General features: G+C 35.8%; 1 long non-coding RNA gene across 1 annotated transcript; it reads right to left on the bottom strand.

Moving 5' to 3' along the window:
- Nucleotides 1-3,023: 3,023 nt before the first annotated feature.
- On the bottom strand, nt 3,024-10,022 carry LOC121481318. Its single transcript, XR_005985255.1, has 4 exons — nt 9,935-10,022; nt 9,691-9,782; nt 8,748-8,854; nt 3,024-7,737 (listed from the first exon to the last, which is right to left on the bottom strand). It is a non-coding gene; the product is annotated as an uncharacterized LOC121481318 (long non-coding RNA).
- Between the last annotated feature and the right edge of the window lie 746 nt (nt 10,023-10,768).

Genomic DNA, 10,768 nt, shown 5'->3' with positions numbered 1-10,768 from the left:
TGCTTGAGGTCCTGATGTCTTTTTTTTCCCTTCTCCTCAATTTCTGCCTCATGTGCGTACCAATGTGTATAATTACTACTTTCCAGATTAAATTTCCAGAATTCTGAATTCAGGGTTTCCCATTAATTACAACTTCTTCCTTTCCCTCTTCTTCCCTTTCCTCAAATTCAGGCTTATGAATTACCCTAACAAAATGGCTACTTTGATATTGCCAAATAAAAAAATTTTAAAGCCACTTATTGGCACTATATTTAGGAAAATGTCTCCAATATCAATCAGCACTATTCCAGAGCTAAATGGGAAGGAATAAAATATATATAGTCATCTCTTCTTCCCTACACCCTATTGTAATTATATATCTCTGTCCTTCTCATCCCTGTCCTGTGTACAGAATTATTTGTGTTACCTTTTTATAGATGAGCATTGTCTAGAATAAAAGCAATCTCCATATCCTTAGTTGTGCCAAGGGAGTATTTGTGAAAGTGTTAATAAGAAGATATCCAGAAAACAAATCAATTAATGTGTATAAATTATAATTAATATTTGACCAGCACCATGCTACCAAGGCCAAATTTCTACACTAAAGGGTCTTACAATTCTTATAATGAGAAGAATATAGGATGAGAGAAAGGAAAATGAATTACTACAGGTGTGTGTGCATGTATGTGTGTGTTTGAGCAAATAGTACCATGACTGAGAATCAGAAACATTTTCAGAAATTTAAAATAAGAAGGTACATAAACAAATACCATATGCTTTCACTCGTGTGTGGAATTTAAGAAATGAAGCAGATGAACATGGAGGGAAAAAGAGAGAGACAAACCACAAAACAGATTCTTAACTAAAGAGAACAAACTGAGGGTCGCTGCAGTGGAGGTATGTAAGGGGATGGGGTAGATGGGTGAAGGGCATTAAGGAGGCACTTGTGATGAACACTAGGTGTTATACGCAACAGATAAATCACTAAATTCTACTCCTGAAACTAATACCAAGTTATAGATTAACTAACTGGAGTTTAAATAAAAACTTGAAACAAACAAAAAAATGGTACAGAAAAAGTTTTATTTTGATTCAAGAATCCTGAAAACTTTCTAAATACTTTCTTGTATCCTCTTTGCCATGATACTTTAAAGAGGTAAAAGAGGACATTGGGTAAATGTTTTAATGGTTTATTGTGTAAATGAAGCAAAACAGGAGTCAACTTTGATTTTGTTCAGTCTCATTGTTACTGAATTCAGGAACTTGCACACTCTGTATCAGTCACTTAAAGCTAAAAGATGATTTATTTTTTATAAAATTGATTTTTGTCATGTGGATATTCTTTGAGGCTCTGTGACTATAATTCATCTTCCGACATTCAAAAGATGTAACTGAAAGGCTATTGTGAGCATGGCCTCAACCTCACAGCTTGTTAATGAGCGCGGTCTGGGCCTGTCCATGTCCCATCATCCAGAATCCACAAGATGGCAGTAGTGCTCACTTTTTTTTTCTATAAGAAAGTTAATTTTATGACTCACTTAACTGTCTTTTTTTAAAGAAAAATATAAAGATATTTCTTCTTCTGAGATTTTCCTTAGTATGATTAATAGTGATTAATATATATATTTCTGAAAATCCTGCAAAAAAACAAAAAATTACCTCTTTATAACTTGCTCTTTGTACCAATGTTTTTAAAGTTGATCAACTCATTCCTCAAACCTCTCTCTTCCACTATCAGACTCTGATATTGTGCTGTACAGTACAGTAGTCACTAGTAGCCATATGTGAAATTTAATTAATTAATTAAAATTAAATAAAACTTCAAATTCAGTTCTTCAAATGCATTAGCCATATTCTATGTGCTCAATAGTTACATGAGGCCAGTGGCTGCCATTTTGCTGCACAAGACAGATACAAGCATTGCCATCCCTACAGAAAGTTCTATTGGACAGCACTGCCTGAGGGATTATGGCTCAGAGACTTGAATGTGTTTCCAGAAACTGATATATACAGATCATATCCCCTGTCGATGTCTTTCTCTCTTTCTGAAATAGAAATAAAGAGGGATAGAAAATTGACATTAAAAGGTAAACTTTCACACATATTGGTGTGCAGCATAATCTAGGAATATTACTGCATCCTTTGAAATAGTCACATGAGAATCATGTGTTTAGAGTGTATAACTTTGGACATCTTCAGAGCAGCCATTAGCATCCGTTATTTTTTTATCTCTACTTACATTATTGAAGCCCAAAATGATCATGGCTTTCAGAAATAGGAAAACAAAATAGTTGAGCCGGAAAGGAAGCTGGAGATCATCTGATCCAGCCTCTTTGTGTGATTTAACAGGACACAAAGAATGAGGCAAGTTGTACAATAGGTAGTCCCATAGGGCAGGGGACCAGAAACAAATTCTATTTTGGGTGATCTTGTTTGAACCTTTTTTTTTTTTTTTAACCTAACTTGCATTACATGGAAAACAAAGGAAGGATTGGGAAAGGTCATATCCAAGTTTCCTTTCAGTTCTTAATTTCTCCTTTGTAACATATTTCATATTGAGATTGAAGGGGTTTCAAAGTCACAGGATAAAGACAGTACATCTACCTTGCATATTAATTTTGTTCAAGGATTTGAAGAGAAATTGTTTAATATTTTGACTGGTAAGTGATTTTAAAATTATCTTTTTCTCTTTAAAAAATCCAGATACTATGGAAGTGATAAAACATGGATCTACAAAGGAATATGACGCCTACAGTGGGCTATTTGAGATACAGTCCCAATCCCTTCAGGATTTTATTCATTCTTTCTACCTTTAAGGACAGTTTTTATACATTTGAGAAATGCTTCGATAGGCAACTGCAAATGAATGAAAGCCTTCCAATGTGACAAGTTTGGAGACCTTGGTTTGATAAGGTCTACAAGTCCGGAAATTTCATTTTGTTAAATTCATGACAAGGTTTGTTTTTTAAGATTTTATTTATTTATTCATGAGAGACACACACACAGAGAGAGAGAGAGAGAGAGAGAGAGAGAGAGGCACAGACATGGCAGAGGGAGAAGCAGGCTCCACGCAGGGAGCTCGACATGGGACTACATCCTGGGTCTCCAGGGTCACACTCTAGGCCAAAGGCGGTGCTAAACCGCTGAGCCACCCAGGCTGCCCAAATTCATGACAGGGTTAAAGTTACTTCACAATAAAATACAAGCTAAAAATGTAATGCTTAATAGTGATGATATCAGAAAACTAAAGTAAGAAATTATAAAACATTATAAAAACATAATCTGAGCTTCCTGAAAGATAAGTGAAAAGTAAATACAATGAGTGGTATCATTCTCATTTTATAATAAATGAAGAAAAATATTATATAACAGAAGTAGACAAACCTATCCAAAGTCAGAAAAATCAGAAGGATTGAATGTCAACTTTTAAAAATCAGAAATATTAGGATTATGTAACAAACACTGTATTCAATAACAATTTACAAATGATGGAAAAGTACTCTTCATAAAGTCATTTCTTAGGTTGACCTTGGATAAAGACAAAAAAACATGTTGCTGTTTTAGAGATTTGTCCAACCACTTTTATAGAAGGTTAAACACCAATATGTTCCAGGTATATAGCATTTAAGAGGCCAAACTTGATATACAAGGTAGATCTTAGCGAATACAGACAAATGACTGTCTTCAGCGATCACTTCTTTTTTTTAATGGTAAACACTTTATTTTCTTATCTTGCATCTAAAATAACACCAATTCCATCAGAAAGCTACATCATACTGAGTAAGTTCAGACATAGCCTTAAAATCAGTTGTTTAAAACAGAGACTATATAAGAGAAGCTTTTATAGAGCTTCTATGTGTATTCTGTGTGTCGCAATAACAGATATTCTTTATTCACGAGCCTGTTGCAAATTGAGAGTGGAAATACTTTGTCCTATATATTTAAGTGGCAACTAATCAGTAGGTAACTTTTTTTCTGGATTTTTTTGTTGTGGCAAAAAATTACGCAACAGTAAATTTCCTATTGTAATCATTTTATGTGTATAGTACAGTAGTGTTAAGTATGCTCTAACTGTTGTGCAACAAATCCCTAGAACTTTTTTATCTTGTAAAACTAAAATGCAAATACCCAATGAATACTAATTCTCTCCTCACCCCCCTCCCTTTAACCTTTGACAGCCACCTTCCTACTTTCTGTTTCTATGATTTTGACTAATTTAGTCAGTTCATATGAGTAGCATCATACAGCACTTGCCCTTATGACTGGCTTGCTTCCCTTAGCATAATGTCTTCAAGTTCATCCATGTGTAGCATATGGCAGCATAAGACAATCTTTTTTAAGATTGAATAATATTCCATTGTGAATATATATATATACCACATTTTCTTTATCTATTCATCCACCAATGGACATTTGAGTGGCTTTGACCTCTTCTTGGCTACTGTGAGTAATACTGTAATAAACAAGAGTATGTAAATACTTCTCTAAAATCCTGCTTTCAGTTATTTTGAATATATACCCAGGAGTGGGATTGCTAGGTCATATAATTTTTAATTTTAGCTATTTATAATTCTTTGAGGAACCTCCATTATGTTTTCCATAATGGCTAAAGCACTTTACATTCCCACCAAACAGTGTACAAGGGTTTTCATTTCTTCACATCTTCACCAACACTTGACATTTTCTTTTGACAGTAGCCATCCTAATAGCCAACAATCACTCACATGTTGCCCCATCAAATATCAACTGTGACAGCCAGGCTTTTAACAGGAATATTACATAACAAACAATTTAAGATGGAGAGTTGCTTGTATGACCTGAATTACAGAATAGTAAGAGATGTAAGAGTCTTAAATCTATATATACATTTAATTAATTTGAAATGTTGTAGTAATGGTGAGAAGCCCAATAGCAGTGCCCAAGGTATACAGCAATAGTCTTCACTGATGTAGTATAGTGTTAATCCCAAGAAGACAGCTTGGTTTCCCAATTCTACTCTTGCCAATATCTAGTTGTGAATAAGGGAAAATACTTAACCACTCTGAGCTCATATTCCACATTTGTGAGTCAAGAATAACATTATCTACCACTGCCCAATATTGGCATGAAGATTAAATGAAAGGATGTGTATAAAGTCTCTGGTACATAAAATGCTATCAACAAATGTTCCCCCCTCCTTAATCCCCAAATCTATTACTCATGCAAGCTAGTATATAAAGAGATCAAGACTTGAATTTTTAACAAAAAGTCTGATGGGAAGTCCCAGGAGACATTGAGCAGCTACACTAATTTTTAGGAAGATTTTTTTACAGTAGTCTGCACCAGTCATTCAACCTGACACCATCCTACATAAAGAAAAGTCTATTACTCAAAATAAAATTTAAGTAATGTTTTCTGGAGAAGAGTTTTCTTGTCTTTAACTCTAATAGAATATGTTCAATGAAAAGAGCTATCATGAGTGAATTGTTCTGGAGTCATAAGCAACTAGATCTAAAAATATATACTCAATCAAAAGCCTAGATGGACATAGAAAAGGCCTCACACTGATGTCTTTGGTAGTCCACTAATCAATTCCATTTAATAAATGAAATCTCTTCTCAACAGAGCAGCCAGAGGGATGTTCCTAAACTGCAAGCCAAATCATGTCACACCTCCACTCAAAACCCTCCAGTGGCTTCCTACTAGAAAGCTGTTAAGCCATAGATGGCAGTTATATTTGTCCAATTTGATCACTGCTATAAACTCAGTACATAGAACAATGCTAAACAGATAAAAGGCCCTTAATATCTATTTATTGAACAAATACATAAATGAATTCAGGAATAAGTGAAGTCATCAAATTGAAGGCATTTCCATATGATATCCTTGGATTCTTTTTAAATGTCCTACTTGTTTTTCTAGGACTTCCTTGACTTGCAACCAAGATCCCTGAAATGGAGTTAGGAGACCCGTGAATCCCTAGTAATGGAAGTTGTTGCTCCCTCTCTGATGTTTGGATCTGTAATCCAGATGGCCATTCTAGTGCTGTAAACTTTTTTCTCTTCTGCTGGAAAAGAGACATCCTTCCAGCTCAGCCTCCATGTCAGTTTAAAAATTCACCACAATTAACATTATAGGCTGAGTGAGTCTTGGACAAAAATTGTACTTTCAAACCTCTCTAAAGCACCCCTCTCACAGATGGAGGCAAAAAAAGGATTATCAATAGTGTTTTGCTCTTTCTATATAAATAAAGGTTACCCTGAAACTTATGTTGGGGGTTTCACTTAACTGTGTTGAGTTGTAGTTATGAGTTTGATCAAGCATTTCTCTTTTTGGATGAGATATCATTGCAAGAACAATGGCCTGTTGGGAAACAATTTTCCTAAACCAGGTGATCTAGCAAGAGAATTTTATTAGAACCATTTCTCTTAAAAAAAGAAATAAATGAAATTAATTTATTAATTAAATTTTAAAAAGAACCACTTCTATTCTTGCATTTGGGCTCCTAAAATTACTGTGTCAGTTAAAGTGTGCCTCAAACATAATGTTTAACCTGTACTTGGAACTAGAAAACTTGACTTCCTCATGCCCATTGGCTCTGTGTGTGTGTGTGCCTGTGAGAGACAGAGACAGAGACAGAGAGGGAAAGAGACAGAGTGCTCTGAACCAGTTTACCAAATAGTCAACTAAGGATTTAGAAATAGATTCTCATTGGTTTGCATTCAGATATTTTCAGCATGATCTGACTGATACTCATTCTAATGTTAATAATAATTCTAATCACTGTGACCGAGAAGTCCTGAATGCAACTAAATATATGTGGTTGGGCGATTTTCTCTCAAAGTTCAGGAAGAAAAAAACATATTAGGAGACAAGAAAGGTTACTAGATTGAAGTATCAATGAATGAAATTTAGAATATAGACTTAATGCCTTAGAATATTGTTTTCAAAATTAAAACATAAGCATACATATCACCTAAAATCTTGTGAAAATGCAAGTTTCTGTTCATTAGTTTGGACTGGGATTGAAATTCTGAAAAAATAAAATAAAATAAAGAAACTCTGCATTTCTAAAAGTCCAAAGTGATGCTGAAGCTCCTGGTCTACAGTTCATACTAACAGCATTTTCAAGCATGCTAACAGAAAGCCTAGTCCCTCAAATTGATAAAGAAGCCAGATACACAATGTAAGTAAATGCCAAAAGTGATTTTAGAAGGCCCTTGAATCATTGTTAGTTCATTGATGGGATCATGATCACATTATGGGAAGGAATCATTATTTTATTAGTGCGCTATAATTCAAGCTCCCTTCATCTCACGGTGTGAATCATTGATGCTTACTCTGCTGTTGTTGCCATGAGCCTTTATTGCTTGAATTCAAGTACTACAGGATGAGTCTTGTTTTAATCACTTTCTACATTTACAGGAAAATGAAACAAAATCATATGCAGCAATACTGTATAAATTTCAGTGATCAGAATGATTGACATAAATAGGGAGAAGCTGAGACCCAGTAAAAGAATAAAAGCTCTGTTATAAGTTCATCTGTGGACAAGATTTGTCTACTTAGCCTTGAACTTTAGGAAAAACTCTGAAGAGTGATGAGTCACATAGGAAGACTTGGAGCCACTCTGCACCACTTGGAAGCCAGCAGCTTGCTGCTTACTTATCTCCTCAGGCTCTGTAGTCCCCCTGCCTCCCCCAAGCACCAGTGCCAAGAACCATGCTGGGCCATTGTGAGCATCCACATCTCTCTCCAGGGCACATTCAGCATCAGAGACTATGCATTAACAACACAGAACAAAAGAAAGGAGACATTACATGAAAGAGCCAGAGTGGAAATACCAAATAAAACCATTCAGTATGTGAATAAAATTCATTTACTTTTGAGCCTTCCCTACAGAGTTCTCTGGCATGCCCTGTTGTGCTGCATCAGGAAACAAAGCAAAGCCAGAGAGTCGTTTTCCTGACTGAACAGAAATATAAGTGGAGTAGATGTGAGTATATTCAGAAACAGCAGATTCATCTCTATACACTAAAGAGAAGACTCGTAGGCCTTTGAATTTGGCAGTTTCATGGTTTGATTTGCTTTTTTAAATAAAAAAACATAATTTATGTGCCTTATAATGTTATAGGTCCAGATAAAATTATTTTGGCTATAACACATTGAATTGAATACTAAGGAAAAAAATGATTTAGGTTTTATTCTGCAGTTGTCTAGTCAGTATGACTCACCTGAATACTGAAGCACATATTTGGTAAGCAGGATGAGCACATTGTGATAGGTTGAACCCTAACAGTCTTGGGGTGAAATGGGTGTGAGATTGAGAAACTGAGGAATATACTTTTGGAAGAAAATATAAAGAAAAGAAGATAGAGAGCCAATGACTTAACCTTAGGGAAATTTTACACTTAGAGACAGGTGGAGAGGGAAGAGCCATGAAAGATCCATTAAAGGAGTCACAGTGGAATGTATTGGCACAAAAGCCAAACATAACAAAATGGCTCAGGAAGAAGATAGAGGTATCCAATGACATTAAATATTCAATAAAGTTCAAGAAGTGTGAGCACTGACAAAAAGTCACTGGATTTCACAAATAGCTGATCATTATTTTACCTTCAGTATAGCATAGAGTCATGAAAATAAGATTAGAACGTGTTAAATTGAAAAGGTAAAGTATTGGTAGGGAAATGGAAAAGCTTAACCTTGTATGAAAGAATATTAAGAAGAAAAAATAAAATTAAGAGTTTTGAGAGCAGGATGGAGAGAATATATTTATGTCTACATACCCTGGGGAATCTGTCCCAGGTTTCTGTCTCCCATTCATAGTAGGTGGCAGCAGTGTCATTTCCAAGAAAGGTAGGTGGGATTGAAGGTCTGGAATAGTGCAGTTACTCTGAAACAATTGGAGAATTAACATGAGCAGAATACAAATACTCCTGAGAAAAACATAAGCACATTTAAAGTGGGTATAATTTAGTACTACAGTGATCTTAAAACTCACTTTTTAAAAAACACTGCCCATTTCTTTGATTACTTTAAGTTCCTCATTTCAGTTCTTGGAATCCACAGGGAAGCAAATTTGCCACTCTACGATATGCTTCTTTGGCATATTGATTATTCTAAACTGGTTATTTTTAAGAAACTGCAGACACAGGAGAAGCTCTGAAAATTGAGTAGAAATTACCTTTTTGTAAGGGACATTTGCATGTATAAGGGCAATCTCTATTTGTAAGGTCTTCTCCCTCATAACTGGAAGAGGGGATGACTCTAAATCTCTAGACACTGTTCCCAGTGGAGAAAGCCTAAACTTAAATCTGTGTTTATCTTTGTTTACCATACTTCTCCTGGTAAGCTCCCATAACTTACTCCATACCCCCAACATCTTATTTTGTCGTTAGCTGGAAATGATATTTAAGGTGATGGCTTCAGCTATTTTGAAGAATTACCCAGTTTTACTGGGTGTCTTCCATGGATACAGGAAGTTTACATGTCATTAAACTTGTTTGATTTTCTCCTGGTAATCTGTCTCATGTCAATTTAATTCTTAGACCAGGTAGAAAAACTTACAGGATAGAGTAATTTTTTTTCCTCCCCGCCACCAGTCAGTAAAGAAGGTCAGACTCCAAGTGAGTAGGTCCAAGGTGGTTTGTGCTGGTTAATCACTCAAAGCAAAGCAATGAGGAAAATGTACAGGCAGAAAGTAAGACAATAAGAGTTAGGGAAGCTTACCTGTTTCATAAGCAGCAGCATGGGGAACCTATTCCTGAAGTTGACTTCCGCCAGAGCTAGGAAGTTATTCCTAGGGAGAGTGTCAATTTTTGCTGCAAACAAAAAGACCTTGGAAATTAATGGTTTAAAGCTATATCCACTTATTATGTATCATGAGTATATGGGTCCACTGGGCAGTTATTTCTGATGATCTGCACCAGATTCAGTTGACCTTGGGAGCTGGCTGTTTCTTGGATGGCCTCACCTCAGAAGACTCAGTTCTTCTCCAGGTAGGTTATCTTATCCATCCAGGTAGTCTTATCTCTCTAGCAGGTTAAACTGGGCATGTTCTCATGTTCTCATCAGAAAGGAGGATATGCAAGCCATTTCTCAAGTCTTTGCTCACACCTAGCTGACTGTGGTCCCATTGGTCAAAGCAAGTCACATGGCTAAGCCCAGAGCCAAAGTGGGAGGGCTCAACCAAAAGAGATGGTGCAAATTGAAACTATTAATGCAATCAATATACCACAGTAAAGAGCCAATATCAGAGCAGTGGCAGTTTGGAACTAAGTGACAAGGACAGGTAAGTGCACATACCTTCTGATTAAGAAAAGCCTATGAAACTACACATAGAAAAGTATTTGGCCTATAAATACTTGCTCAAGTGTAATTAAAGAAATAAAAACCATTTAAATCCTGGTTGCACATTTTTACTTGCTAAAGTTGAAGAATGCAGTGTGGGAGCTTTAGGCTAGATATAAAGAAAATCTTGCTGACAATGAGAGTTGTTAAACACTGGAATGGATTACCAGAGGAAACTGTAATTTTCTTTCCTTTTATATACTTAAAATCAGACTAGCTACCTAGTTATCTGGTATGTGTTCTTGGACAGAAGCAGAAAAATGAACTAATTGACCTTTTAGAGTCCCTCCAGACCTATTATTGTCATGCTGAACCCATTCACACAGTGGAAGAAATAGTAACAGCCTGCCTTTTATTCCTGCACTTAACACACATTTATAACAGACCCCCTCTCGGTGCTTGGCACTCTGCTTGGTGCTAGGGATGTAATCCCAACCTTCAAGGCACAGTCTTTGGC

Source organism: Vulpes lagopus, chromosome 2 (genome assembly GCF_018345385.1).
Source record: "Vulpes lagopus strain Blue_001 chromosome 2, ASM1834538v1, whole genome shotgun sequence".
Classification (NCBI taxonomy): Eukaryota; Metazoa; Chordata; class Mammalia; order Carnivora; family Canidae; genus Vulpes; species Vulpes lagopus.
The sequence above is the reverse complement of the archived record's forward strand: the minus strand, read 5'-3'. Positions and strand labels throughout refer to the sequence as shown.